We start from the raw sequence: 15,491 nt of genomic DNA on the forward strand, positions 1-15,491 counted from the left end.
GTGCATCATCATTCAATTGTATTTGCTGCCATTCCCTCTATTTATTTTGGGAGGTAGGGGGATTTACACAAAAACACTCAGGAATATATAATAATTGAAACCACCAAAGAGCACATTCTGCAAGCCTGCCTCCTGGTTGCCAGCACTCAGTCCCTCTCTTTCCATGAATCTAGAGTCCTCAGCTTCTCCTTCTCTCCATGTCTTCATCTCTGCCCCATCTCTGGTGCTACTGCTGCTCTGGATAGGGTCCCACATTCCGCTTGTGCTCTTCTCCCTTGATGGTCCTAGGGTCCTCTGTTCCTGCACTGTAAGATTAATACTTCCCCATTTTTATTACAAAACTTCTACCTTCACAGTTGTGAAAGTTTCAATTAGTCATGATAACAATTACTTACTAGTGAATCATAAAATCTTATCCCCATTTCTTTTCAGTAGACCCATCTAGACAAGATGAAAACTATTCAATGGGGACTCTATCTTCCCCCACACACACACTTAAACTAAACTCCCTCTTGAAAACTTGTAAGCCAGTCACTTCGTGCCTTTATCACCCCTCATTTTAGGCAGCCAATGTCTAAGTTATATGCCTCTATTTACCCTGTAATACAGAGGAGATAGGATTGATACTTGATGTGAGGACTCCTTCCCTCTCAGTTGGTACATCCATATGTAGCAATTTACACTCGTTGCCTTTATCAAAAAAAATTTTCTTTATCTTCCTCTAGTCGAGTTCTGATTATCAATCCATCAAGGCTAGGTCAAATGGGTACTATCTGCAAGTTTGGGCATTCCTGTGTGTCTCCCCTCACTTCATATCAGCTGGACGCTTCACTCTCAGCTCTAGCCCTCTGTGGCTATGTCCTTGTCCAGGGGCTCAGGATTCCCCAGGTCTCATCACACTTTGGACCAACCAGCCCTTCCTCTTCTCTCTCTCATCTCCAGGTCAATGGGAGTCTATGGAATGTAGTTGAACTCAGCCCCATTTCTTCATTGCTGCCTTTCCCCCTCTTCTACTCACAAGTAGACCAACGTGGTCACCAGAAAGCTTACATGCCTGCTCATGTGTTCCCTTTGAGTTTCAGTCTTGGAGGGGAGTTTGTCCTGAAGGGACTTGATTACTTGCCTTTATGGCTTCCCGGAGAACAACTTGCTTGTTCTTGGAATGCCATCTTAGTTTGGGGTTTTTCCTGCTGGTCTTTCTTTGAAGATGTATCTTTTGTTGCTCTAGCTATTCCAGGTTGGTCTGCTTGTCCTTTCTAGTGGGAACGTCCCATTTCAGAAGGGTCTGGATGGGGTTTAGGATTCCACCTAAGGTCTTATACACTGCAAAGGCGCCACAAGAATCCTATTTCACTGGGCAAGTTCTAGAACCTTTTTGTGTATTCCAATTAGTTATAGGCTGAAGATGGGCTTACAAGCTTTCTGTAATTATGTTTCCTGACATTCCTTTCTATCCCACTCAAGTGTCTATTTTACAATAGTAGGCAAGGGAAATCAATATTCATAAGACTATTACTTAGAATCTTGATCTTTATGCGTTCAATTTCATTTTTGACAACTTCCTATTTTCATAGATTCATGCTTTGTACATTCCATGTTCTGATTATTAATGGATGTTTGCAGCTATTGCTCCTCATTTTGAGTTGTGCCCCATTAGCAAATGAAGGTACCCAAAAGCTTTACTCTATTCACATCATCACTGTTAACTCTTACTTTGAGGAGGAAGCTCTTCCTTAGTCATATTATGAGTGCCTTTAAATTTGAGGGGCTCATCTTCTGGCACTGTATTTGACAGTATTCTGGTGCTTTTCATCATGTTTCAATATTCAATACTCTGGTGATTTTTCTGACAGTGTTCCACTGCTATTTGTAAGGTTTTCAGTGGCTAAATATTCAGAAGTTGTCTGCCTCTCCTTCTTCCTAGTCTGTCTTATTCTGGAAGCTCAGCTGAAATCTGTTCACCATGAGTGACCCTGCAGGTATTTAAAATACTGGTGGCATTGCTTTAAACATCTCAGCAACACGCAAGCCACCACAGTATGACAAACTGACAGATGAGTGGTGGAAAGGTAACACTGTTGTTAAGTGCCGTCGAGTTGGGCCCAATTTATAGGGACTCTGTGTAGGGCTTCTGAGGATCAGCTGGTGGGTTTGAACTACCAACCTTGTGTTTTGCTTTTCATGTTGATCCTATAGCCCCTCACCAGAAAGAGTATTGTGACCCATCCTTAATCTGCTTAATGGTTGATTACATCAGATTACATCATGGGTAATCATCACATAACTGCTACATCATTAAATCATTAAATAACTGCCAAACCACTGAGATTCATAGCCTGATCAAGTTGACACATATTTTGAGAGGGCACACTTCAATCTGTGACACAGTCCCCTTAATTATATATAGTTACTAGCTTCCATTTATAGATCAAGGCTATAAAGCTCTGTAAGGTCCTCATTCATCTGTTTAATAAAATAGGGAAATGAACTAATATATCATTCTATAAAATTATCAAATGCAAGACAAAATAAAAAAGACTTTTCTGATTAAGCATTCCTAATCAGAACCTCCTAATCTCTGGGCAATTCTTTCAATCAAGCTTTTACCATTCTGTAATATAGTACTAGATGGTGGCGATGCATTTAAAATCTGATTATTTTAAGTAATGTTGATAAAATCAGCATCATGTTTTTTAAGTTATGGCATTCATTCTTGATTCAGCTGCAATGTCCATATTCTAATTACAGAGGATAATAGAATGAGTTACTAACCCCCACCCCATTGAGTATTAATGTATTCACTCAATACCCGCTTTATACCAGTAATGGGGCTACGCACCAGGGATTTGGTTGTGGAAAAGAAAGAGACAGAGAGAGAATGATTCCTCCTTTCAGAAACATACACGTCTATGGGGAAGTTTGTTTTAATTCATTTAGAACATTATAATAGTTATAATTATATAAGTTATAATTCATTATATATATATATTCATCTTTTCAACAATCCTGTGGAGTGTTATCGTCCCCCTTTATACATCATGAAAGTAAGACTAAGAATAATTACATTATTTACCAAAAGCTGGATGGTACCTGAGAAAAACCCAGCTACTAAGGGACAGAGCCAGGATTTGAACTCTGATTGATTTGGCTCTAAAGCACATGCTTTCCCACTATACCTTTCTGTTTCTGTGGAATTTGTTATGGTCATGTGATATTGTAGCAAGAAAGATTTTGGCATAATACATCAACCATATTTGAACCCAAGAGTAGTCAAGTGTAAAAAACATCTTCATTTATAAATAATCTAAAAATCTAGGCTTCTTTAACAATAGTTTTGGCCATGATTTTAGTATATTCTCATCCATACAAATCAGAGTTGTCTTTCTTTCGTTCTAATGGTAGTAAGTATTTACTAGGACATGGATGTGACTCAGTGAATGTCTGACTAAGATAAAGAAGTAAGTTTTCATTCTTATACTTGGTTACTCAGATATTGTAAAGGATGAATGTTTGACAACTCCCCAAAGACATTTATGAAGGTGTTCTAAGAAGAGTCTGAGAGCAGATGAAACAATACTTGTTATGTGGGCTGAAAACATTAGCATAGTGATGTTTCTTCATTAAAAACAATAATGTTAAGTCATTTTTTAGAAGCAGAACAGTCACTTTACTGGAACTTGACTAACCGTTAGTGACTGAATCTAAGGTTTTTATTGATATTTTGCTACATTACCTCAAGAATCATAAAACTATGACTACAGCAAACTTGAGGGTTAAAAACTGAACCATGGCAGACCAATCTGATTCTCCTTTTGATATGATTAGGGTGCCAGTGGATAAAAGGCTTAGGAGAGAAGTCCTATCTTTGGACTTAAACAAAGCTTTTGATTCCACATTTCATGAAGTTTTAATTGAAACACTTCAAGTTCCAGATGCTGCTGCCAGAAGGATGAGCAATAGCTCTGTTCTTCCCTAACTGAACTGTGTGTGACTTAAAGAGTAGAGAACATTTGATTTCATTTTGTATGGCAGCTCAGCAACTAGTAAAGTGATTATGCTTCAGGTATCATTTGGAAAAGCTGGGATTAACACTACCCACACCTGGGAACTGACTCCACGGTACTTAACAACAACAACACCTGGGCCATAACTCCCCATCACTCTAACTACTCAACAATCCTCACTTGTGATTGCCATGTCTTTTTCCCCCGGTTACTCAGAGTTATGGTTTTCTTTTTGTGACTCCTCTATATTATCATCTATAGTAATTTTGACACCAGGATAGTATGGAAAAATGTCAGTGAACAGCTCAAAGAAGACACAGCCAGGCTTTTCCAAAAGAAAGGCAAGTCCAAACCTTGTTGTTGTTAAGTACGGTGGAGTCACTTACGACTCATAGCGACCCTGTATAGGGTTTCCGAGGCTGTAAATCTTTACGGGAGCAGAAAGCTACATCTTTCTCCTGCTGGTAGTTTCGAACTGCTGACCTTGAGGTTAGCAGCCCAATTCGTAACCACTACGCTACCAGAACTCCTTAAGTCCAAACCTAGCTACCTTGAAAAAGGAGCCTATCTCTTCAGGGAGGAATTAAACTGCTTCTAGCCAAAAATGAAAATGGTAAGTTCCCACAGAAATGGGTAGCTTTTGTAAATGACAGAACCATGTTTTATAAGAACTTATACTTAAGTTCTGTACTTGTCAACCAAACCAAAACCCACTGCCAGCATGTTCATTCAAACTCATAAAGACATTATGTAGGGTTTCCGAGGCTCTAAATCTTTATGGGAGCAGAAAACCTCCTCTTTCTCTCTCAGAACAACTAGTGGATTCAAACTGCTGACCTTGTGGTCAGCAGTCCAACATATAATCCACTATATCACAAGGCTCCTTGTACTTGTCAACCAGATCTGTAAATACGACAAAAGGCAACAAATAGGCTTTAATAATCCATCTGTTACTTCTAGACTCCTAAGATTTAAAGGGTTTTTCTGGAGACGACCCAAGTTCTTAATGGTGTCTGGAATTTGGCTTTGTTTTTCTTCCTTAGGATTGAACCAGCTACCCTTTGACCCTGCTAGCAACAACGAACCCTTGCAGTTTGGCAGTGGCACTGCCCCCCTAGTCACAGAAGGCCTCATTGAGAATGGAGGGGACTCAAGCAAGAAAAGAAAGAGAACAAATGCTCCTTCAGGTAAGCTAGGTCATAATGTGTCTTTAAAGTCAGTGTTATTGAGTTAACATTTCCCCAGAGCCTAGTATGTGCTGAATATTATGGTAGGACTTTTAGGAACTACAGGTATGAAAGTTAGACCTTTGTCTTCAAGGAACTTATGATGGGAAGTTGTTGTTTTTGTCATTTTGTGCTGTTGAATCAGTTTCAACTCATAAACATACATGAATAATTCCAATAAAATGAGTTGTATCAGTGCCATGGTAAAGATGTATGTGAGCATACGTATATGAGGAAATTGTTTAACTCAGTCTTGAAAATCATGACAGCTTCTTGGCAAAAGTGACATTTTTAACTGAGCTTTGAGGAATGAGTAGGTTTGAGGCAAGTGGATATGGGGGAAGGGCATACATTCAAGCAGAAGGAATTGCATGAGTGAATGAATCCACTATATATTTCTCTTTGAATCTACATGTGGCAGGGTAACCTCACATTTATTTCTAATGTGAATTGTTGTTGTTGTGTGCTGTTGAGTCAGTTCTGACCCATCATGACCCTGTATAGGGTTTCCAAGGAGCGGCTGGTGAGCTTCAACTACCGACCTGGAGGTTCAAACCGACTTTGCAATCCAGCTCATTCGCCCACAGGGCCACATCAGGACTCCCTAATGTGCATAGCTACATGTATTTGCTTCTCCCAAATCCCCTATTCCTGTTTCCCTCAATTTCCACCATGCCTACATGTGTTTTATGCCCGGATAGCTCTCTTAGAACAGCTGGTGAAACAGATGTTTTTAAGCCCTCTTTAATAGCCAACTGAATTTTTAGCTTCCTCTGCATTTCCATTCTCACCTCCCTTGTCTAATTGGCCTGTTCTCACCACACATCTCTCCAAAAGGAGTGAGGAGAACTAAGGGAACCAGGTCTTAACCAATCACTTGTTATTTTAAATGTTCCTCTGTGTGTTCATGAATTCTTCATTGGGAAATAGAACCCTTAGCATATATGGACTGATCTGAGATTTGGGGATGAATCTAATAGACATGCTCATGGTTTTTCTGTTGTTGTTTTGTTTTGTTTTTTCACTGTTATGCTTATATTCAGCTTGTGACATGGAGCATGGATATTCTGCTTGCATAAATCAAGATATTATGAAATAGGAATTTGGAAAATGAAAATACAGTAAAGTACTAGCCATGTGGAGCCTTCAAGAAAAGAGTGACTATTGGAGAGCTGTATTTTCTAGCATATAGAATGCCTTAGGGGTATAACCAAGGAATTGACCTGAGTTCTAATCCTGACACACTCTCTCTGTCTCTCTCTCCCCCCCCCCCACCCCCCGGGGTTAGTTGCTTAACATCTTTGAGGTCTACTTTATTCAATTGTAAAGTAGAAATGATATTAAAACCTACTTCTTAGGATTGTCATGAGAATTAAATTAAATGATATGGATGTAATGCTACGATAGTATCTACACACACTAATCACTTAATAAATAGTTATTTATTATTGGTATTTTCAATAACCTCACATGCATGCGAAAGTCGGACAGTAATTAAGGAAGACTATATAAGAAGCTCTGGTAGCGTAGTGGTTATGAGTCAGGCTGCCAACCTCAAGGTCAGCAGTTTGAAACTACCAGCGGTTCCGTGGCAGAAAGATGAGGCATTCTGCTCCCATAAAGATTTACAGCCTCGGAAACCCTGTGCAGGGTCACTATGAGTCAGAACCGACTCAATGGTACTTAACAACAGCAACAATAATTATTATTGGAAGGAGCCCTGATAGCGAAGTGGATTACGAGCTGTGCTGCTAACCACAAGGTCAATAGTTTGGATCTCCGTAGGAGAAAGATGAGGTGCTCTGCTCCTGTAAAGATTTACAGCCTTGGAAATCCTATGCAGGGTTGCTATGAGTCAGAGCTGACTCCACAGCACAACACTACCATTAATATTATTGGAGTTGTGGAGTTGCACTATAGGATAATTACTGGACTGCTAACTGCAAGGTTACTCATTCAAACCCACCAGCAGCTCATTTAGAAACCCTATACAGGCTTGCTATGAGTTGGAGCCAAATTGACAGCAACAACTTTATTATTATTGGGAGTGCAGTGGCTCCTAAATTAGATAAGCACTAGACTGTGAACCACAAGGTTGGTGGTTCAAGCCTACTTGCTGCTCTGTAGGCGAAAGATGAGGCTTTCTTTTTCTACAAAGATTTAAAATCTCAGAAACCCTATACAGGGTTACTGTGAGTCAGAACCAACTCGACAGCACTTAATACAACATTGTTATTATTAAGGCGTCTCAAGTTGGTGCAAATGGTTAAGCATGTAGCTGCTAACTGAAAGGTTGACAACCAGAATCCACTCAGAAGTATCTCAGAAGAAAGGCCTGGTAATTTACTTGTGAAAGATCATAGCCATTCAAAATCTTATGGAAAGCAATTCTACTCTGAAACACATGCATTGTCATGAGTTAGAATTGACTTGAAACAATGGTATTTTGTTGTTGTTGTTATTAATATTATATGATAATATTACACACTCTATAAATAACAACACATTTTACATTTTTAGGTTGTTAAGTAGTGTCAACTTGGTTCTGACTCATAGTGATCCTGTATAGAATGTCCAAGGAACAGCCAGTGAGTTTGAACAGTTGACCTTGCAGTTCAAACCAACTTGTAGTCCAGTGTTTATCCTACAGTGCCACACCAGGACTCTCTCTATATACATATACATGTATAAAACTTACCTTCTTTTTTAAGGCATTTACTTAAAATTCTTTGAACTTTGCTTGGTCAGTTAAGGGCATAATTGCAGTCATTAGTTATTGCTGATGTTGTTAAGCACTATTGAGTCAGTTCCGACCCATAGCGACCCTGTATAGGGTTTCAAGGAGCGACTGGTGAGCTTGAACCGCCGACCTTGCAGTTCAAATGGCTTTGCAGTCTGGCACATTAACCCACAGTGCCACAACTATAATACTCAATTCTATTCATGATTTACTAAGGAATATAGGCATTTTCTGCTCCCGTAAAGATTTGCAGCCTCAGAAACCCTATGCAGGGTCACTATGAGTCGAAACCGACTCCACTGTACTTAACAACAATAGGTGTTTTACCTATGCAGTAAGCTGTCCAAGACTGGTGTTTTGTTTTGTTTTTTCCTTTCGTTATTACAGCCACATTTTATATCTGTCCTTTCTCATTTCTGCAGTCTACAGTTACTTCTTATTTCTTTCAGTGCCCTTTCATGCAACAGCCCTTTCTTTTTCTCCTTCTAATCAGTTATGGACTTAAAAAAAAAATTAATAGCCATCAGTTCTTCAGCTTAGTGTGCTAGATGAGTATATTAAGTAAGAGTCAGTCAGATCTAAGTGGAGCCTACCAAGGATACAGTAATTTAGTACGTCAACTTCAAGAGTTCTATTTTGATGGCTCTAAGATGATTTTATTTTTCTGATTACTTATTAGTTTTTCCACATGGCTCTGGTGAGTGAATTTAACCTACTCAGGGCTTATTTCCCCTACTATAAATTTATTTAAACTTAGTAACCTGCTAGGGGCTTATTTCACCAACTGTAAAGAACATAATTAGGATACTACCTCCTGAACTGTAGTTTACTCGTGAGAGTGAAGGAAGAGGCTATATGAGGGGACTTCAAAAAGTTCATGGAAAAATTACATTAGCTTTCGATTCTATTTTTCCATGAACTTTTTGAAGCCCCCCACAGATCTGAATCTGAATTGTGATCTATCTTACAAGCATATTTTCTTATGAGAGTATTCAGTGAAAGCAAAGAAACTGTTACAAATAAAAGATTTCAACAGATTTCATCTCTAATTAGCCACTTACCATTGAGTCGATTGTGACTCATGATGACCCCATGTGTGTCAGAATTGAACTGTGCTCCGAAGGACTTTCCACCACTGATTTTTCTGAAAGGAGATTGCCAGTTCTTTCTTCTGAAGCACCCTCTTGGTGATCTTGAAAATCCAACCTCGCAGTTGCCAGCCAGTTCGTTAACCATTTGCACCAACAAGGGAATCCTAATCAATAATTAGTAACATTAGTTTGCATTAGAATAATAAAGATGCTAAAGCTTAAAAACAAAAACAAAACCAAAAAATTATGTTCTTTACAGTTGGTGAAATAAGCCCCTAGCAGGTTACTAAGTTTAAATAAATTTATAGTAGGGGAAATAAGCGCCAAGTAGGTTAAATTCGCTTCCTTGCAATCTTGTTAATACTCTTCACTTATTGAATCCTTTCTTTATAAGTAGTACAAAGCTAACTCCACCCCAGATTAAATGACCACAAACAATAAATTAATATAGTCCAAATTAATCTCACCACTCATCTGTCAATTTATTATACTGTAGTGGTGTGCATGTTTCAATGACACTTAACAACAACAAAGAATTCCTTCAAACTGTAAGGTCCCGTGGTTCCTTCCTTTCTTGTTTTTCTTCTGCTACTCTCCATAACAAATCTGTTTCAGCCCAGTTGAGCTGAACTTTCCTCAAACTTTTCTTGATATGTTTCTCATGTCATTTTACTTACCTGGCATGCCCTCTCTCTTCTTTTACCTGTGAAAATCTTGACCTACTCACAGCATCTAATATAAGTTTCACCTTTTCCTGGAAGTCTTTTGCCTTATCCTTAGTTAGAAGTGATCTTGTGTACCTTTCAAACCCCCACTGTTCTTATATTCATACACATCCCTTGACACTGTGATTGTCTACCACCTTGAATTATTGGTCATCTGTTTGGATGCATGTGTCTTAGTCTTTCAATGAAATCATCAGTCTCTTACTGGATGGGCTCTGACTCATTTGTCTTTTAACAGAGATACAGTGTCTGACGCATAATAAATAGTCAATGTTTGTTGATTGGTCATATTGTTGATTGGTTGAAGGAGTGTTTTCCTTTTGCCTTAATAGCTTCTGTCGTTTTATTATCACTCCAAGGTAGACTTTGCACAAAACTGAACAGTTGATGTCTGATGTTGATGAAATTGATTATCTCACTTGTCCCTAAGAATCAAATCCCAGCCATTCTTAGGATTACACCCATAGAGAAGTTATAATCAAATCTGCATTCTTGTGAAAGAACACTTGGCCCTAATGGACCTCTGCCTCATGTGTTGTTGTTAAATGATGTCAAGTCAATTCTGACTCAGAGCAACCCTGTTCAGGGTTTCCAAGAAGCAGCTGGTGGGTTTGAAACACCGACCTTGTGGTTTGCCTCATTGCCAAGTGAAGTTTTTTGAACATCCAAGGGAAAATCATAAGGATTTTGAGTGTCCCCAAGATTGTTTGTGCAATATATCAGTAATCTGGATTAGCTATTACTGCCATATATTTGAGGATCTGGCTGCTTTGCTGCTTTTATCTTTAGGTGAGACAGAATTCTTTAGAGTGTGTTTACTCTCAGATTGTACCTTTCCCCCATGGAAATGTTTCCTTGGTAATGCAGTAGCTGCACAAATTGTCTAAAATGGCAGTGAATCTTCTTAAACAGATGATACTCTATGCTAAAAGGGTAAAACATTGCTAAGCCCTTGTAAAATCATAATGCCAAATCCCTTTCCCCAAAATGCCAGCTGCCTCTTGATTTGAGATCCACTTACACTTGTAGAAGCAGAGATACCAACCATCTCAGCAAATACTTCTGCTAAAGTGGAAGAATCTGTGAGTCAGCAAGGTCAACCAGATATGGATTAAAGTAAAATAATTGTTTTAGCAATATCATGGTATACTAGTATTCAAAGATATCAGATCTCTGGAGGAGGGGCAACAAATCTAGGGATAGTTAACAATCATCTATGTGTGAACATAGTTCTATTTCGATTGTCTTCTCTCATATGCCTTTGTTGAAACATAGGTTTATGCTTAGATATGTGATACCCAATACTAACCATTATTGCCATATTTCATATGAATGATGAAGAGCTCTGTATGAAAAGAGGGATCTTTAACTATTTTCCATTTGTAATCATGAATGAATCCCAAGAGTTTAAGATATCCAGGAAGACCCTTTGACTCAATTATAATTTTTATTAGTGTGGTGATTCTTTCTTTCTCTTAGTATATTTTCTTACTCATTGCATTTTACAGATGTTGTTGAGTGCTGTCGAGTCTATTTCGACTCATAGCATGACCATGTGTAGAGTTTCCAAGGCTTAAAGTCTTTGGGAGAGCAAAAAGGTTCACCTTTTCCCTGTGGAGTGGCTGGTGGGCTCGAACAGTATAGTTCGCGGGCCAGTGCTAATAATAACCAAAGATGAGAAATTATTGTAGCTAAGGTGTAATAGAATCACTATAAATGTCATCTGAAAAGAAGGACCTCCAGAAAATATCTAGTCTTTATCATAGACTCCTAACTCAGTTCACACGATTTCCTTTAGAATTTCTGGAAATCAAAATGAATGTTGGCAGTATAAAGGCCAGTGAACAGTTACAGCACTGCCAAGACAAGATTAATAAGAGGAAATGAACCTGTAGAGCAGCCAGGAGAGGTTTGACCAGACATATTAAAATGGGTCATCAGGGGAAATTGTTTAAGCACACTTGGAAGAGAAATATAAAAATGGGATGAACACTCATCTGCCTCAGATACTTTTATTTCCTTTCCTACCTAGAAGAAGGGTGACGAACCAGGAGACTTTTCTATGGCACTTACAGCCCTTTGATTTACCTCAAATTCACAGGACTGAGACTTTTATTTCACATGTACTTTGAAGTCCACAAATAAAAGCATCGATTGTTTATAAAGAGAGGCAATGCCACCATTTTATATCTTGGTGTGTGGTATTTCTAGCATGTCAGCTGAATTATTACATTGCCAAAGGCAAGAAGAGCCCATTGTTCCTTCAGATGGAATTAAAATAAGAAAAATAATAGACTAATAGCCCTACTCAGTTTCTTCAGTACTGTGGACATTTTTATCTGATTACAGTTTCAAGAAATAAAACTATATCTTAACAAGTAGAGAATCAAAAAGTTAGCTAGCTTCTTTCTCAGGTCAGATAGAAACTCAGTGTGAAATTGTTCATCTTCAAGGACTGGTAACGGGATTCCAGGAGCTGGGGGGTGGAAGAGACCTAGGATGGCAGAAAAGAGGCAAGACCAAAAAATAAGAAACATGTCTTTCTTAAGTTGCCCCAACCCTTGAATACCTTTGGAATGTCTGTGTGACGCATTGTCCTTAAATCTTTGGGAGTCCTCCCAGTAGACATGAAGTAAACTATGAATCAGCCTCATGTGTTGGTAGTATTGTTGATTTTATAGTTGGAGGTAACCTTGTCTAACTCCATCATTTTTATGAATGATGAAAGTCCCCCAAAAGGGACTTGTCTAAAGCCACACAGTTAATTATCAGCACTACCAGAACTAGTTAGTACCAGACCTATATAATCATCTCTGATTATTTAGGACTGTGGCGTGGGATTGGTTCATTTTCACTGGAGAAAGTGTTTCTATAACCTAGAAGTGCTGGCGTCCCTCATGCTAATAGTGTTGTATGGTTTATGGCACACTAATCCAGTGGTTTATGAGACCTCATATCTGTTAGGCTTGCCTTTGATCTCGACATAGAAAAGGAATTTGAGGCTGTAAAATACCTTTAAGGGAATTGTTTCAGTAGTACAGTAAATCTCAGAAGAAACTCTTTGTGACACCCACTTACTCTGCAGGAAACAAGTTGCATCCCCTATTTGCTCCACCCTTAAGAATACTCTAGTAGTTGATACCCATCCAAAGAGAAGAAATTTTTATAATCATGTTTTGGCTGGGATTTAAACTTTGTTGCATAATTTTGTCTACAAAATCACTGTCAAGTTTTTAATTATTGGGTAAATATCTGTTTGGGAAAAAATCAGTTTCAGGTTCAGTAAAACTTAATTTTACAGTGTTGTAGGAGAGAAAAGAGGCCCTGTCTTCACATATATAAATACTATGTTGTTGTTGTTAAGTACAGTTGAGTCAGTTCCAACGCATAGCGACCCTGTATATGATTTGCGAGGGACGACTGGTGGGTTTGAACACCTGACCTTGTGGTTCAAACTGACCTTGAGGTACAGCACATTATCCTGTAGCACCACACCAGGACAAAACAGCAGTACAGGTTAGTGTGCTGAACTGAAAGGCCGGTTTGAACCCCAAGGTTAGTGGTTCAAGCTCACCAGCCACTCTTTGGAAAGCCTATACAGGGTTGCTGTGCATTGGAACTGACTTGACAACACTTAGCAACATCAACAATAAGCAGAGATAAGAACAAGACAAGGCAACATAGACCACCCAGGGAAATCATAGATGCCATGATGAATTTCCAAAGTTCTGCCTCCAAGACGTGACTTTTATAGGGCACAGAGGACAAAGAAATCTCCCACAGCCCCTACCAAGGGCAGCAATGTGTCACATAGGTATGCTGGACATACGGAAGCAGAGAAGGGAGTATTGCTGATAGTAAGATCTAGGCCCAGGTAGTGGACCAGGTAAGTGGAGGAAGGGTATTATATCACAGCCAAGCTACCATTAAGGGTCAAGCCCAGGAAAGTTCCTGGGAGGGCCAGCTAAGGGAAGTGGCCCAAACCCTCCCCCCTTTTTTATCTCAATTTTGCAGTTGTTTGAGATTTTTGGGTTTTTTTAAGCTTATATTGTGAATTGAATGATAGTTTACATGGGAGAATATCCGTTTTGCACTCAACCAATCATATTTGTTTCATTGCAATGATTACAATCTCCCCCACCCCACCCCAATGTACCATCAGTTAACAGTATTTGCCTCTATTCCCTCTTTTTGTTTTTTAATGTACACGAAAATACACAGGAATATATAATCATTTAAATAACCAAAGGGCACATTTTGCAAGCCAGCCTCCTGCCCACCAGCACACAGATTTCTCTTTCCATGAGTCCTTAGCTGCTCTATCTGCCCATGCCATCAATTCTGCCTCCATCTCTGGTGTCGCTGCTTCTCTGGTTAGGATCCCAATTCCACTCATGCTCTTCTCTCCTGATGGTCCTAGGGTCCTCTGTTCTGGAATGTAAGATTAACTACTCCTCCCTTTTTGTACACAACTTCTATCTTTATAGTTGTGACAACCGCAATTAGCCAGGATAACAGTTACTCACTATTGAATTAAAAGAATCCTATCCCCAGCTCCCACCACTCGTCTGTCAGTTTGTCGTACTATAGTGGCTTGTGAGTTGCTGTGATTCTGAAAGCTATGCCACCAGTATTTTAAATACCACCATGGTCACCCATGGTGGACAGGCTTCAGATGAGCTTCCAGAGGAAGAAGGAGTGACGAACTACTTCCAAATATTTAGTCACTGAAAACCGTATGAACAGCAGAGAAACACTGTCAGATTAAATGCCAAAAATGAGCCCCTCGTGTTGGAAGGCACTCAAAATGCGATTGGGGAAGAGCTGCCTCTTCAAAGTAGAGTTGACCATGATAAAGTGAATGGAGTAAAGCTCATGGGAGAAAAGCCCACGGGACCGTCATTTGCTGATAGGGCACAACTCAAAACAGCTGTAAACACCCATTGAAAATCAGAACATGGAATGTATTGAAGTATGAATCTGGGAAAATTGGAAGTTGTCAAAAATGAAATGGAACACATAAACATCAATATCTTAGGCATTAGTGAACTGAAATGGACTGGTATTGGCCATTTTGAATCTGATAACCACATGGTTTACTACGCAGGAAATGACCAATTGAAGAGGAAAGGTGTTGCATTCATCGTCAAAAAGAACATATTCATATCAGTCATGAGGTATAACACCGTCTGTGATAGGATAATATCCATGTGCCTACAGGGAAGCCCAGTTAATACCACTATTATTCATATTTACACAACAACCACTAAAGACAGTGAGGATGAAATAGAAGAATTCTACCAAATTCTTCAATCTGAAATTGATCAAACATTAATTATCAAGATGTATTGATCATTAATGGTGATTGGAATGCAAAGGTAGGAAGCAAAGAGGAAGGATCAGTAGTTGGAAAATATGGCCTTGGTGATAGAAATGATTCTGGATTCTGGAGAATGCAAGATAGAATTCTGCAAAACCAATGATTTGTTCATTTCAAATACTTTCTTTAGACAGCATAAGAGACAATAATACGCATAGACCTCACCAGATGGAATACATAGAAATCAAATTTACTACATCTGCAGAAAGAGGTGATGGAAAAGCAAAACCGGGACAGACTGTGGAACAGACCATCAATTACTCATATGCAAATTCAAACTGAAGCTGAAGAAAATGAAAACAAGTCCATGAGAGCCAAAATATGA

At 39.0% G+C, this 15,491-nt stretch overlaps 1 protein-coding gene across 1 annotated transcript in view; it reads left to right on the forward strand.

Moving 5' to 3' along the window:
- The first annotated feature begins 5,052 nt into the window (after positions 1-5,052).
- Positions 5,053-15,491, forward strand: part of ENOX2 (ecto-NOX disulfide-thiol exchanger 2) — a 221,038-nt gene continuing 210,599 nt past the window's right edge. The window contains exon 1 of the mRNA XM_006862822.1: positions 5,053-5,191. The gene's annotated coding sequence lies outside the window, so the exon portion shown is untranslated. The remainder of the gene's footprint in view (positions 5,192-15,491) is intronic.

Source organism: Chrysochloris asiatica, unplaced genomic scaffold (genome assembly GCF_000296735.1).
Source record: "Chrysochloris asiatica unplaced genomic scaffold, ChrAsi1.0 scaffold00051, whole genome shotgun sequence".
Classification (NCBI taxonomy): domain Eukaryota; kingdom Metazoa; phylum Chordata; class Mammalia; order Afrosoricida; family Chrysochloridae; genus Chrysochloris; species Chrysochloris asiatica.